The sequence below is a fragment of the Oncorhynchus mykiss genome, chromosome 1 (genome assembly GCF_013265735.2).
Source record: "Oncorhynchus mykiss isolate Arlee chromosome 1, USDA_OmykA_1.1, whole genome shotgun sequence".
Lineage (NCBI taxonomy): Eukaryota > Metazoa > Chordata > Actinopteri > Salmoniformes > Salmonidae > Oncorhynchus > Oncorhynchus mykiss.
Window position 1 is genome coordinate 68,052,159 of NC_048565.1, and position 13,574 is coordinate 68,065,732.

General features: G+C 44.0%; 1 protein-coding gene across 2 annotated transcripts in view; it reads right to left on the minus strand.

The window, feature by feature from the left end:
• LOC110527734 (inactive ubiquitin carboxyl-terminal hydrolase 54) overlaps window positions 1–13,574 on the minus strand; it is a 116,038-nt gene that overhangs the window by 90,391 nt on the left and 12,073 nt on the right. Inside the window, exon 1 of one of the 2 annotated variants that reach the window (XM_036983442.1) lies at window positions 2,238–2,339. The exons of the other annotated variant lie outside the window; for it this stretch is intronic. The gene's annotated coding sequence lies outside the window, so the exon portion shown is untranslated. Of the gene's footprint in view, window positions 1–2,237; window positions 2,340–13,574 lie in introns of those variants that run through there. 2 annotated transcript variants of the gene reach the window in all.

The window sequence follows — 13,574 nt, forward strand, 5'->3', positions numbered from 1 at the left end:
CTGCTCCAACTCTTATCTGCATCCATCACCCGGATCAAATAAAGACTTTTGAAAGCTGCAGCACAGCCTGTAATCTGCACACGAATGAAATAAAGCCCAGAGAATATCACAAGCACAACCTAGAAAACAAAGTGTACCACGTGAATGCTACTGGGTGTCCTATAAGAACAGTTCCAGAGGAGATGCCCCTCTACTCCAAGAAAAGCCAATGATTACTTCAATAAAATAAAATAAATAAGGGACACAATCTGCAAGTTGTGTCAAGCTTTGATTCGGGAATTAGAAACACTTTCTCACAATAGGCCATTCATTCAGAAGACAAAAGCTGTTATTTGAAAACAAAGCATTAGCCCCGTAACAATGCACCGGCGTTCTGCTCAAACAGGAGTTTCCTCTTCTCCAAAGGCCCCCACTCAGCCTGCTAACAAAGAGGGGGTCCACATCCAGACCAATTAAAAAGGGTTTTGTTTTGCTCTTTCAACAAATATGTGTTTGTGTGCGTGTGTATGTTTCTGGGAGAGAGAGAGAGAGACAAGAGTAAGATTGTTTTTACACTGTATAAGTTTGCTCCAGTTAATATATCATACTTGAAAGGCTCATATGCCTCTATGTAATAACAAAAATGCATAACCTTTAGTGTCATAATAATCTAATACCTGAGCATAACAGGGATATTCAAAATTATTAATAGTAACAAAGTGTGGAAACACAAAATTAGGGGACTTTGTGTTTTGACGGTAAAATGCCAAACAAAATAGCAACTTAGCTTCTCTCAAGCGTTCCAAACAAAGACGAGTAATGGAGATATGTGTCATATGACTCTGTGACAGGCCGTATGGTACAGTAGACCCACGGTACAGTACCTTATTTCATTGTGTCCACTGACTCCACTTCCTGAATGACATCATCCGACCTAGCTCTTAGTCAGCCACCTTGGCTGAGATACTGTTTACTCACAGTCATATGATGGTACCTAAACACACACACACCCTGGGGCTGTTCTCAGTCATACCACCCTGAGGCAATTGGTTAGACAACACACCTATTAAGTAAAAGCCGTGCCCTTCTAATAGGTATCTTATCATTCAAAGAGGTTTCCTAGGACTGTTTTGCCCTTCTTAGTCATTCGACCTTCTTAGTAATTTGAGTCACACAGATTGAGGGAGTATCTTTCAAGGTTTCCCATGAGGCACTTTTTGAAGGGGGAAGTTGCCTAGTGTCTTAGTTTTTTTCTCTGTATGTAAATGTCAGGAAAAGATAAAAGATATATGACAACTCCACGGAGTTGCATCATTTTCCAGAGAACGCATAGAGCCCTGAGTTGATTATCCCTTTTATACCACGGCTATATTTGAACACATTTGCCGCTAGAAATGTGTTAATTTGCAGGTAGAAATGTGTTCAACATGCACTGAAGTAGCTAGCAAGTTTACTAGATAGCTACAGTAGTTGCAGTGGTAAACACACAGCTTGCTAGTTTAGCTAACCAAACCATCATAGCTTGCTATTATGAAAATCGAATTCAATAACACCAATGCTGTTTTCAATTCGACTTTCGCTTTCAAAAGCTTTCAAAATGTAAAAATGAACTATAGCCATTGAATTCTACTGTGCAACTACACCGTGCATTACAGGGAAATAATGCACGCTCTGGAATCTCCTTCAAGCCAATGAGGAAGGAGTATTCAACAATGACATGGCATAAAGGACATTATAAACTGGGTGATTCAAGCCCTGAATGCTGATTGGCTGAAAGTGTAACACGGGTATGACAGCACATTTATTTGAACTGTTTTGCTTTTTACTGTTACTGTTTGTAACCAGTTTATAATAGCAATAACGCACCTCGGGGGTTGGAACAGCCTTGAGCCGTGGTGTATTGGCCCTATACCACACCCCCTCGGGCCTTATTGCTGAATTAAATTAGCAAAGCATCTTTTTAAACAAGGTTGTGGCTTCTCACATTAGCATTCAGTTACTTATTCAAGAGACAGCTGTAGTCATCACATCTATACTTATGACTAAAATATGCTTCCAAAAATACACTATTCATGCCCCACAAGGGATTACTGGCGGAGAAACATACAGTCTGTGATGTCTGCTGCTCAGTGATGCTTCGCTCCCATCCTGTCACACCTGCTAAGCTACTTGTGAAACAGGCTTTCCCGACTGTAAGACAACCCCTTATCTTGACAAAAGTGCAGTTTCAATAACAGACAGCTCTTTTCTGTACTTACTTATATCAACGTGCCGCCTGGGAGGCATCTGCACTCCGGTCTCTCTAGCAGCTGTGAGGTGTGATAGTGGAGCCGCTACAACGTAGGTCTTCCCAGGTGACACTGAAATAATGACATCATCCCTGTCAGCACATACCTGTTTCCTCAGGAAGCCCCTCCCACCTCCCCTCTGTACACCTATTAAAGAGACAGACACTCAGCAGGGCTGCCAGGAAAGAGGAAACACACTGAACTTGACAGGGCTCCCCATACAATGAGTCTGTTTACATAACCTCTACAAGCGCTGAGATACACAAGGCATTATATAAGATGAAGAATTTATGCTGTGCTTCAGTATAAAGGGAACTTTGGGAACAGTTCTAACATGTATTTTACATTTGTACATTTGAGTCATTTAGCAGACGTTCTTATCCAGAGCGACTTACAGTAGTGAGGGCATACATTTTCCTACTGGTCCCCCCGTGGGAATCGAACCCACAACCCTGGCGTTGTAAGTGCCATGTTCTTCCAACTGAGCCACACGGGACACGGTTTTATACATTTTGAAGGGTGTTTGTTTCATGGCTCTTTTGGTGTTTCTCGATTTTCAAATACACAGCAAGCATTTAGTAATGTTAAATTATGGACGAGGTCTAGCTGAGAAAAATGTCTCCCCTTCCTATAGTCAGTGACACAGACTGCAATACATAAACACTGTATTATCATTGAATACATGTGTGATATTGCTGTTTGCCATTTGCTCCTCCCTCTAAATCACTTTAATATTTATGAATCTCACACACCGTGCCTCATTGAATCAGAGCTTCAATTCAAATGTATGGCAAGGCAATAGGCAAGCAAAACAGTTATTGATGATGCGTCTCTGCCATTAGTTGGTCTGCGAGTGGTTAATAAATTTCAATATTTCATAGCTTACTTGTTGATTGGATGGATTGAGTAGCAATAAGTATCTTTAACACTCAATGTTGAGGCACATAGTGAGGTCTGCACAACACAAACTAACTGCCCTCCAGGACACCAACACCACCCGATGTCACAGGAAGGCCAAAAAGATCATCAAGGTAAACAACCACCCGAGCCACTGCCTGTTCACCCCGCTATCATCCAGAAGGCGAGGTCAGTATGTCACGTTCTGACCATAGTTCCTGTGCGTTTTCCTTGTTTTAGTGTTGGTCAGGACGTGAGCTGGGTGGGCATTCTATGTTGTGTGTCTGGTTTGTCTATTTCTATGTTTGGCCTGATATGGTTCTCAATCAGAGGCAGGTGTTAGTCATTGTCTCTGATTGGGAACCATATTTAGGTAGCCTGTTTTGTGTTGGGATTTGTGGGTGGTTGTTTCCTGTCTTTGTGTTTTATGCACCAGTTAGGACTGTTTCGGTTTTCACGTTTATTGTTTTGTATCCTGTTCATGTTTGAGTTACCTTATTAAATTAACATGAACTCTAACCACGCTGCGTTTTGGTCCGCCTCTCCTTCCCAGGAAGAAAGCCGTTACACAGTACAGGTGCATCAAAGCTGGGACCAAGAGACTGAAAAACAGCTTCTATCTCAAGGCCATCAGACTGTTAAACAACCATCACTAACATTGAGTGGCTGCTGCCAACATACTGACTCAAATCTCTAGCAACTTTAATAATAAAAAATTGGATGTAATAAATGTATCACTAGTCACTTTAAACAATGGCACTTTATATCATGTTTACATACCCTACATTACTCATCAGCTGACAACATGGTAACGACTGGACTGGAAACGACTACGAGTAATGAGAGCACAGCACAAGAGAACACCACAGCAACTGTCACAAGTTCTGCTGCAACAGCGGGCCACAAACAGATGCAGGTATGTGTCTGTGGTTGGAGGAAAGTTACATCACACCATGGGTTGAGGATCCACCAGGGGAAGAAGGGGTGTTTGGGTAAAGAGAGACAGAGGCCTCGCATTGATTACTTTCTGCGAAAGCGATCAAATCAGTCGAATGAAGTACAGCAACTGGACGCAAACCATAGTTTGCAGTGCATCAGTACCACTGTCATGGAGGACGTAAACTCAAGCACCGAAGTAACAACTGAGGTGGAACCAACAACAGGAGTGGAACTCACCCAGCCTCCCAGACCTGCAGTCGAGAGGAGACTACCAGGGCACAGACCGTATGTGAAGTGGCCTGGCGCCAGTGACAAGAAGGTGTGGGAAACAGTGAATACTGACCTTACCTTGACCCTCGAGAAACTTTGAGGCACAGTGGAGAAGAAGTTGGAGAGGATGGGGGACATCATCTATGAGTACGGGACAGAAAGATTTGGAGTGGAAGAGGCAAAAGGCGGGAGAAAGGTTCCAACCCCACCAGTTTCCAGGAGGCAACAAGAAATCAAGCGCTTCATTCAAGAAAGGCGACAGCTTAAGAAACAGTGGAAGAAGGCCTCGGAAGTGGAAAAGGAGGGCATAGAGGCACTTCAGGCTGATATCAAAACCCGGTTGGCATCCCTCCGTAGAGCAGAGAACCTACGGAAACGCAGAAGGAAGAAAGAACAAACTAGAACTCGATTCTATAAAGATCCCTTCAAGTTCCTTAAAAGTCTCTTCACACAGGAAAAACGTGGAGCTCTAAAAACAACAAAGAAAGACCTAGAGGAGCACCTGAGAACAACAAACTTTGACTCAAAGCGACATGAACATCTGGCCATCCCATCAGATATCCCACCCATTGAACACCCGGAACATCATATTGAGACCAGCCCTCCGACATGGAAAGAGGTGGAAAACACAGTTCGACGGGCAAGAACAGCATCAGCCCCGGGGCCAAATGGAGTCCCGTAAAAAGTGTATAAGAACGCACCAGACGTCCTGAGGTTCCTCTGGAGGCTTATTAGAACAGCTTGGCAAAATAAGATAATACCCAAAGTGTGGCGTAGGGCAGGCGGGGTCCTGATCCCTAAGGAGAAGGATGCAGTGAACATCAACCAATTCCGCCCAATCTCCTTACTGAATGTCGAGGGTAAAATCTTCTTTAGGGTCATTGCCCAGAGGATGGCCGAGTACCTGCAAAGGAATGCGTACGTCGATACATCTGTACAGAAGGCAGGAATATCAGGGTTCTCTGGCTGCTTGGAACATTCCAGCATTATCTGGCACCAGATCCAAATGGCCAAGGTGGAGAAAAGGGACCTCCATGTAGTCTTTCTCGACCTCGCCAATGCATTTGGCTCTGAGCCCCATGAACTCCTGTGGTCTGCCTTCAGATTTTTCCACATACCGGACACCATCACAACCCTGGTGAAGTCGTACTTCCAGGATCTGCAGTTCTGCTTCACCACCTCAGAGTTCACCACCTCATGGCAGTGCATGAATGTAGGTATAATGGCGGGATGTACCATTTCTCTGTTGGCATTCATAATGGCAATGGAGGTTATCATCAGATCCTCAAAATGGGTTGCTGGTGGACAGCGAGTCGACTCTGGTTTCCGCCTCCCTCCACTCAGAGCCTACATGGACGACATTATAACATTGACCACCACTGTCCCATGCACCAGGAGACTGCTCAGAAAACTTGAGGAGAACATCAGCTGGGCCCGTATGAAGATTAAACCATCCAAGTCACGCAGCATCTCGATTGTGAAGGGAGTACTCTCTGACCTGAAATTCTTCATCGGAGATGACCAAATCCCAATAGTGTCTGAGCAGCCGGTAAAAAGCCTTGGAAGGTGGTATGATGCAAGCCTGAAGGACAAAGACCAGGTGCAACAGCTGCGCAAAGACATCAGTAGTAGCCTACAGTCCATCGACAACAAGTTAAGGCCTGGTGTCTGCAGTTTGGTCTCCTACCCCGGGTGTTGTGGCCCTTAGCAGTGTATGAGGTTCCAATCTCAACAGTGGAGAAGATGGAAAGAGGAGTCACACGCTACTTAAAGAAGTGGCTCGGAGTTCCACGATGCCTTACCACTATAGGCCTCTATGGAGATGGTGTCCTCAAGCTGCCCCTCACCAGTCTAACAGAGGAATTCAAGTGTTCAAAAAACATGGTCCAGATGACACTGAATGAATCTCGAGACCCAGTGGTGAGCAACAACGCGCCGACCTTGGAAACTGGGCGCAAATGGAGGCCAGGAAAAGCAGTCCAGGAGGCAACAGCAGCCCTCAGACATGCTGACATTGTGGGTCATGTTCAGCAAGGGAGAGGAGGCCTTGGGCTAACTAGCCGGGCTGCTTGGAGTAAGGCCACTGCACCAGAGCGACGGAAGATGGTACTGCAGCAAGTACGCCATCATGAGGAGGCTGCAAGGTGGGCCAAGGCAGTCTCTCTTTCCAAACAGGGACAGTGGACTCGATGGGACAGTGTGGAGAAGAGGAAGATCAGCTGGAAGGATCTGTGAGCCATGGAAGCGAGGCGGTTGAGCTTTTCCATCAGAGCAACATATGACGTCCTTCCAACTCCAGTTAATCTTCACCAATGGTATGGTGAAGATCCGGACTGTGCCCTCTGTTCCATGCCAGCCAACCTCATTCTCACAGGGTGTAAAACAAGCCTCACCCAAGGACGCTACACTTGGCGTCACAACCAAGTCCTTAAAAACCTTGCGTCCGCCCTGGAGGACAAGCGAGCTGCCACCAACTCCCTACCACCCCCAGCAGCATCACACCCCTTACGGACAAACTTTGTCCGCGAAGGGGCTAAACCACCGAAGAGCGACTCAACACCATTAGAGCGAGACCAGCTGCGCTTGGCCCGCGACTGGAAAATGCTAGCTGACATTGGCCGGCAACTTGTGTTTCCTCCGGAGATTGCAACCACCACCCTAAGACCTGACATGGTGCTCTGGTCCCGTTCGCTCAAGAAGGTCTTCATCATTGAGCTCACAGTACCCTGGGAGGACTCAGTAGATGAGGCTTATGAGCGAAAGCATCTGCGCTATGCCGATCTAGCTGCCGAAGCACGGCATCATGGCTGGAACACAGAAGTCCGACCAGTGGAGGTGGGCTGCAGAGGTTTTATGGCAACATCTACAACCAGACTGCTTAGAGACCTTGGAATTAAGGGCCAGAGCCAGCGTTCGGCAATCAAAGCTGTATCGGAGGCGGCAGAAGGCAGCAGTCAGTGGCTCTGGATGAAGAGGAAAGACCCCAGCTGGGCCCCGAAGTGAGAGGGCCAGGAGGTATGCGGTCAACAATGCTTGACTCAGAGAGGAGGACGCCCCTGCCATGCATAGTCCCATGGGATGTTGGCTATCAACAACAAGGCAACTCCTATGACTAATTGGGAATGGGACGCAAGCGTAGGATTGATCACCCTGTCGCTGGCCGCCTTTGGGGAGGGTGTATAGTGTGAAAGGCCGAAACACCCTAGGAACCAAAGGTATACTACTGACGATGCGCTCCCCACATTTCACCAGGTTCACTGTTCATTAACTCTTGGAAGTGCTTGCACAAAGGATAGTAACATCTCATCCTGTGTTCTTGGAATCTCATATGTATATACTGTACTATATACCATCTACTGCATCTTGCCTATGCAGCACGGCCATCTCTTATCCATATATTTATATGTACATATTCTTATTCACTCCTTTACACTTGTGTGTATAAGGTAGTTGTTGTGAAATTGTTAGATTACTTGTTAGATATTACTGCACGTTCGGAACTAGAAGCACAAGCATTTCGCTACACTCGCATTAACATCTGCTAACCATGTGTGTGTCACTCAAATACTACAAATAGCAATAATATGATTTCCCATTAGCAGGAGGGAGATCAGACATTTGCTGCAGGCTATACATCAATGAGTTTCAAACAAAACTCCACTTGATCTAGGCCTAAGTCACCAACACTGTCATACGGATCATAAAAAGTTTCAGAAATTCCTGTGATGGGTAAATGATTACCATACATCCCGAACGGTATCATAGCTGCTATGAAGACCAATGTCATGACTGATTTGTCATGTGAATGTGTGATTCGTTCGAAAGCTACGCCCTATTCGGCCCCGCACCAGCCTTTCATGAGCCTAAAGTGGCTTGTCGGTTATCTGTCACCGGCCAAATGTTTTCAGAGCAGTGGACGGTGATGATAATGACCGTGTAATTCATCATCTGTTTCATCCACTGATCCTGGAGTGTAAAACAGGGGGACATCCTGATGCTGTGACCAGGTAATGGTAAGGTAAAGTTAGGCTACATCAGCCACAGAGGCACATATTGTAAAAACACTAATAACACAACAGAGACTCTAAATAATGGAAGAATGAATTTAAAAAAAGTAGGCCCACTGATTCATTTATAGACTGTTTGCTTCAATATTTAGCCTAGCGAGATGTAGGCCAGTGTTATTGTCATCAGAAATAGCCTGGTTTTCATGCTCACCCATAATAGCAATGCGGAGGGAAATGGAAATGAGGTAGGCCTACAAAAAGCTTGATAAAAGCAGCCAATCGGAGAGCTCCACAAAACGAAATAGAAGAAAACACAAGCAATGCAAAGGAAGCGATAGAGATTCTTGAGGAAGAATTAGGATCTCTGGAAAGATAACCATAAGACGCAGTGGAACTATTAGCACAAAAAGACAGTGGCATTAAAGACTAGAGTGCCAAATGTTATATTCTGCCAATACTTTTATCACTCTGCTCATGCTGCTGAAGTTAGTCTTATTTGGGATTTTTGGCTACTGCTGTTGTTTCCCCTTCAGGAGTTTTCACAGGCACACCTATAGTGCTGCTGCCCAACTAATCCCAATGAGTCACAGTCTATCCAGGGGGAAAACACAATCTCAGTGTGCTCCGCTGTTTATTCCCAGTACAGCACCAATCTGCTCTCTGCCAACATTGTAATAAGCCAGAGAAGGTCCTCAAGCACAATAAACTATCATCGCATTATCATAAAACCCTACTAGGCAATTCTAAACTTTAGCTCCCTAAATCTCCCTTACACAAGATGAACACAATCAATTATTGAAATATGCAAATGTGGACAATTAAGGATTATGTGTGGTTTTTCGTTGAGATTCGATTCATCTCAGCGTGTCGCCAACGGGGGAAGTGAAATCAACACAGCTTCACTACTGCCATCTAATTATTTCCAACACCAACCCAGCAGGCTACCTCGAACTATCTTACGTCCCCCTACAGTGCTTCGCCCGTTCTCTCTTTCTGAATAACATTTTATTGTGCGAGACACATTTCAAAATTGAGATAATGCACCACTCGTCTCCTTTCAAGCCGTAAACAGAGGCCTTAAGACAAATTAAACTGCTGCGCATCAACAAAAGAGTACAATATTAGATTCCTCTCTTCCAACCAATTAGGAGAGGACCTGACCTGACCCATAATGTCACTACAGACTAAGGATAGGATCCGTCACTGTTAGATACATAGGGAGCAAAGATCAGGAGGGTTAGGGGACGAGGTGCAAAGGGTGCATCAGGATAATGAGGCTAGCTGGCTGTAAACAGATGCTGTCAGTTTCCTAGGGTGTCAACCTCCACACCCATCGTGGACAGTCAGTCACCATTCACCAATGCTCATGCATCCATTTAGTCACAATTGCTGGAATCTCTAAGGGATCCAGCTAGCTAGGACATATTCTAATCTCCTGAGCATTCTTATACGTAATTCTACTGTAAAATGTTTTCTGATGCAACACTTAGCGCTCAGAATAGCCTCTCTTTCTATCAGATCCCACCGATGTACTCTGGTGGGCTGGAACCTGGAACTAGTCTCAACTTTCACTCACCATATGCCTCCCTGGCATACACTGGTGCCAAAGGGAGGAAGTGATCCACTGGTCAACAAATGAGCAAACCGACCCTGACGCTCCTCAAAACTACATGAAGCGTCTATCTTTAGTACCAGACACCGGCTTCAACATCATAAGCACAGAAGAGATAAGAAAAGAGAAATCCCAATTCATTGTTGTCTAAAAAGGATATGTGAACATATTCTATGTAAGGCTGGTTAGTTCAAATAGAGGATAATACCACTGATGTCAACACAACATGCTCTGATTATGGCGTCTGCCGGGCTGAGGTTGGATAACTCGTCACTGCTGGTGTTGGGTGTGGACTTCCTGATGGTGGTTTCTGGCAAACCTTTCTATCCAATCAAAATGGGTTAGGCTGGTCAAAGTTGAATTACTGTTAAACGGATGCCGCGCCTCACTTTTCTCCACACCCCGATAAATGAATAAAATATGTGCGTCATTTGTTGGGAAATATATTCAGCTCTTTGTTTATAATTCACTGTCCACTCTCCCTTGAGGCTTTCCCAAATGGATGTCCAAGAGAGCAAACAGCCTCAGATCACACGGTCAGATCATGTTCGAGCCTCGGATTGGACAATGAAACACACACGTTCCACCCTCAGGCGACGTGCAGAGGTTTCATTTCTCTCTCATGCAGTCATGGCTGAAGCCAGGTTAAACGTGGGACGTCCCTCATTATAAACAAACAGTTGGTTAAATTGATGGTTATTGCATCATTTTCTGATCTAATAGAAGCGATGAATAGACGAAACAACAATGTAATTTAACCAACTGACTGACCAGAGATCAGGGCATTCATCAGCAAAGGCACAGTGCAAGCTGATAGTATTTTGGACAACCAAATTGAGGTCAAAATGATTGATGAAATCGAAGTGTGTCAGCTGGACGGGTGATTTGCAATTCAAAACTTACATTTTACCGGTACTACCATTAGTAGTAGGCCAACCGATAACACCACGACGGAATGCCTTTGAAGAGATGATGCGCCGCCAAGAACAGCAAGAATGTCCAAAAGTACATAGCCAGTGGCACGCTCACACTTCGTGCAGACCAGCAGGTGGGGGCTTTTCCTGGCAGCCAGGTGAGACAATCGAAGGAGGATACGGTGAGAAAGGGTACTGGGCTCAAATTTAGTCACGCTGGATCTATATAGATTGATGCTTCTAATTGTACATGTTATAAACAAAAATATATATATTTTGACGATGATAGGTTATACTCTATGGCTGGATTTCTGTATTTTTTCCAATGCTACATTCATTTGGCAGACCTAGCTTGATTGACCCTCTTAATACAAGGCCATGTCTATGAGAGGCCTAATCATATTTGAATTAATATTTTGTTAACGCCTAGGCTATAGAGATGCATCCAGGTAATGAGCTCATTATTATACATCAACATTTTAATTTGATTACAATTATTTATTGTCAATCATTCTTGAATGTGTTAGGCTATATGATTAAGTAGATTAATGAACTGATAATACATTACTTTTAAAAAACATTTTTTTTAATATGATAGGATGTATAATAGAATGCAATATTCTATGTGAATAATGTTAATTTGTGTATTCATAATAATGAACTGAAAATCAGTCTGAAATGGAATATTTCACCTATTGTTCATGTCCATATAGCCTAGGACAATGTGGTAAAGTACTGTTATTCCTTATCCTCCTAATGTATTTTGTATTGTTATTTTTTCGCTCGCTCGCCTCACTTTTCTGGGAGGAAAATCCATTAAAAACAGTGGATCAATATTGTCTGGCCTTAGGTAAAGACTTAGCTTAGGAGCACTTACTGTAAGTAACTTATTCTGCAATGATTCTACCAACACCCCCCATCTTATTATGAAATCATTTTTATCTCTTACGGTACACCAAAAACCACAGTGTGAGGGAAGAGGGGGGTGTTGGGTGTAAGGCAATTCCATGATAACAGAATGATGCTAATAATCACTTTTTGACTTAAAAACGTATACCAAACAAAAACCATTGATTGCAAAGTGAAACAAACCATAACACTCTATGGACAAGAAACTACTTTTAATCATTTCAACTGAACATTTCTTATAAAACATTTACTTGAACAACATTGCAGATGCAAAGTTTGATAACAGAATGACGGTAAAACTTCCCTCCGTTTTTTATGTGACCAGGTTTTCCTAAAACTGTTCAAATATTTACTCCGAATTAAGATTCTGTCATGCCTGGTCCCGCTCTCCCTCCCTGGCGCGCGAAGCCGCCAGGCTCCCCAGCAATGTGCACTCCTGCCACCATCAGTACGGCACACCTGCCTTTCACGCGCATCAGCACTTACTGGACTCACCTGGACTCAATCACCTCTGTCATTACCTCCCCTGTATCTGTCTGGTTCCCCCACTCTGTTCCCTGCTGCAGCATTAATTGTCATATGTCCTTGTTTACCCGTGTGCTGACGCTGTTCCTGTTTTGTTGCCTGTCTGTTCCGTATTAAATGTCCACTCCCCGTACCTGCTTCTCCAGCGTTGCTCTTTACAGATTCAAAGATTTCTACAGAAAGAAGTGGGTGTCAGCTAAGATATGACACCTTGAGTTAGATGTATCATGAATAGGTACAAAAGTGTAGAATAGGATTGCAAAATTCTGATAACTTTCCCAAAATGTCCAGGTTTTTCAGAAATCCTGGTGGTAGGTTCATGGATTTCCTGCTTATTCCGTCCTGATTTCGTGAATATTCCAACCGGGACTTCTGGAAAACCTGGGAATTTTTGGAAAGTTAACAGAACCCTAGGTAGAAATATAAAATATCCTCCTTTGCATATTTGGGTATTATTCTACACACGGGCTATTCTAATGATCTCCGCCCCCAAACAAGAACACATTTGATTTGTCCAGAACGGACCAAATGTGAACCAATCATAGACGTCTATGTTTCATAACTTTTGACATCACAGTACAGTACAGTAGAGTACAGTAAAGTACAGCATAGTAGAGTTCAGTAAAGTAGAGCATAACACAGTACAGTACATTATGGACAGTGTGCTCTACTGTACCGTACAGTTCTATGCTACTCTACTACAGTACAGATATTGCACTCTTCTTTACTTTACTGTATTGTACTCCTCTTTAATGTGCTCTGCTGTACTGTACTGTCTAAACTTGTGAAACATAGACGTCAATGATTGTTTCAGACTTGGTCCGGACAGATCAGAACCAATCATGGACGTCTATGTTTGAGTCAAATCAAGGACCGTCTGGACTTGAGCCCAAAAACGTGGATGTTGAAATCAAGGCAAAGGCAGGCTGACCACATTTCAACTACTTGGACGTCCGGTGTTGTTCGGTGTTCAGTGAGTGAAGATGCTGGTTAAAGTTTATGAAAAGAAAGGGGACTCATCGATAGGTGTCAGTAAGAGCCAGGAGAGATGTGACATTAACTGGAGAGAAAGAAGAGAGAGAGGGAGAGAGAGGTTATCCAGACGGTTTTCAAACTCGTGCTTTGACCACCAGATGACAGAAAGAGAAAGAAAACATACGAGCTGAACATAACAGTATGCCAGTGGAAGGGAAGACAGTAGCAGGTGACCCAACTGTGGTTTGTTACTACATTG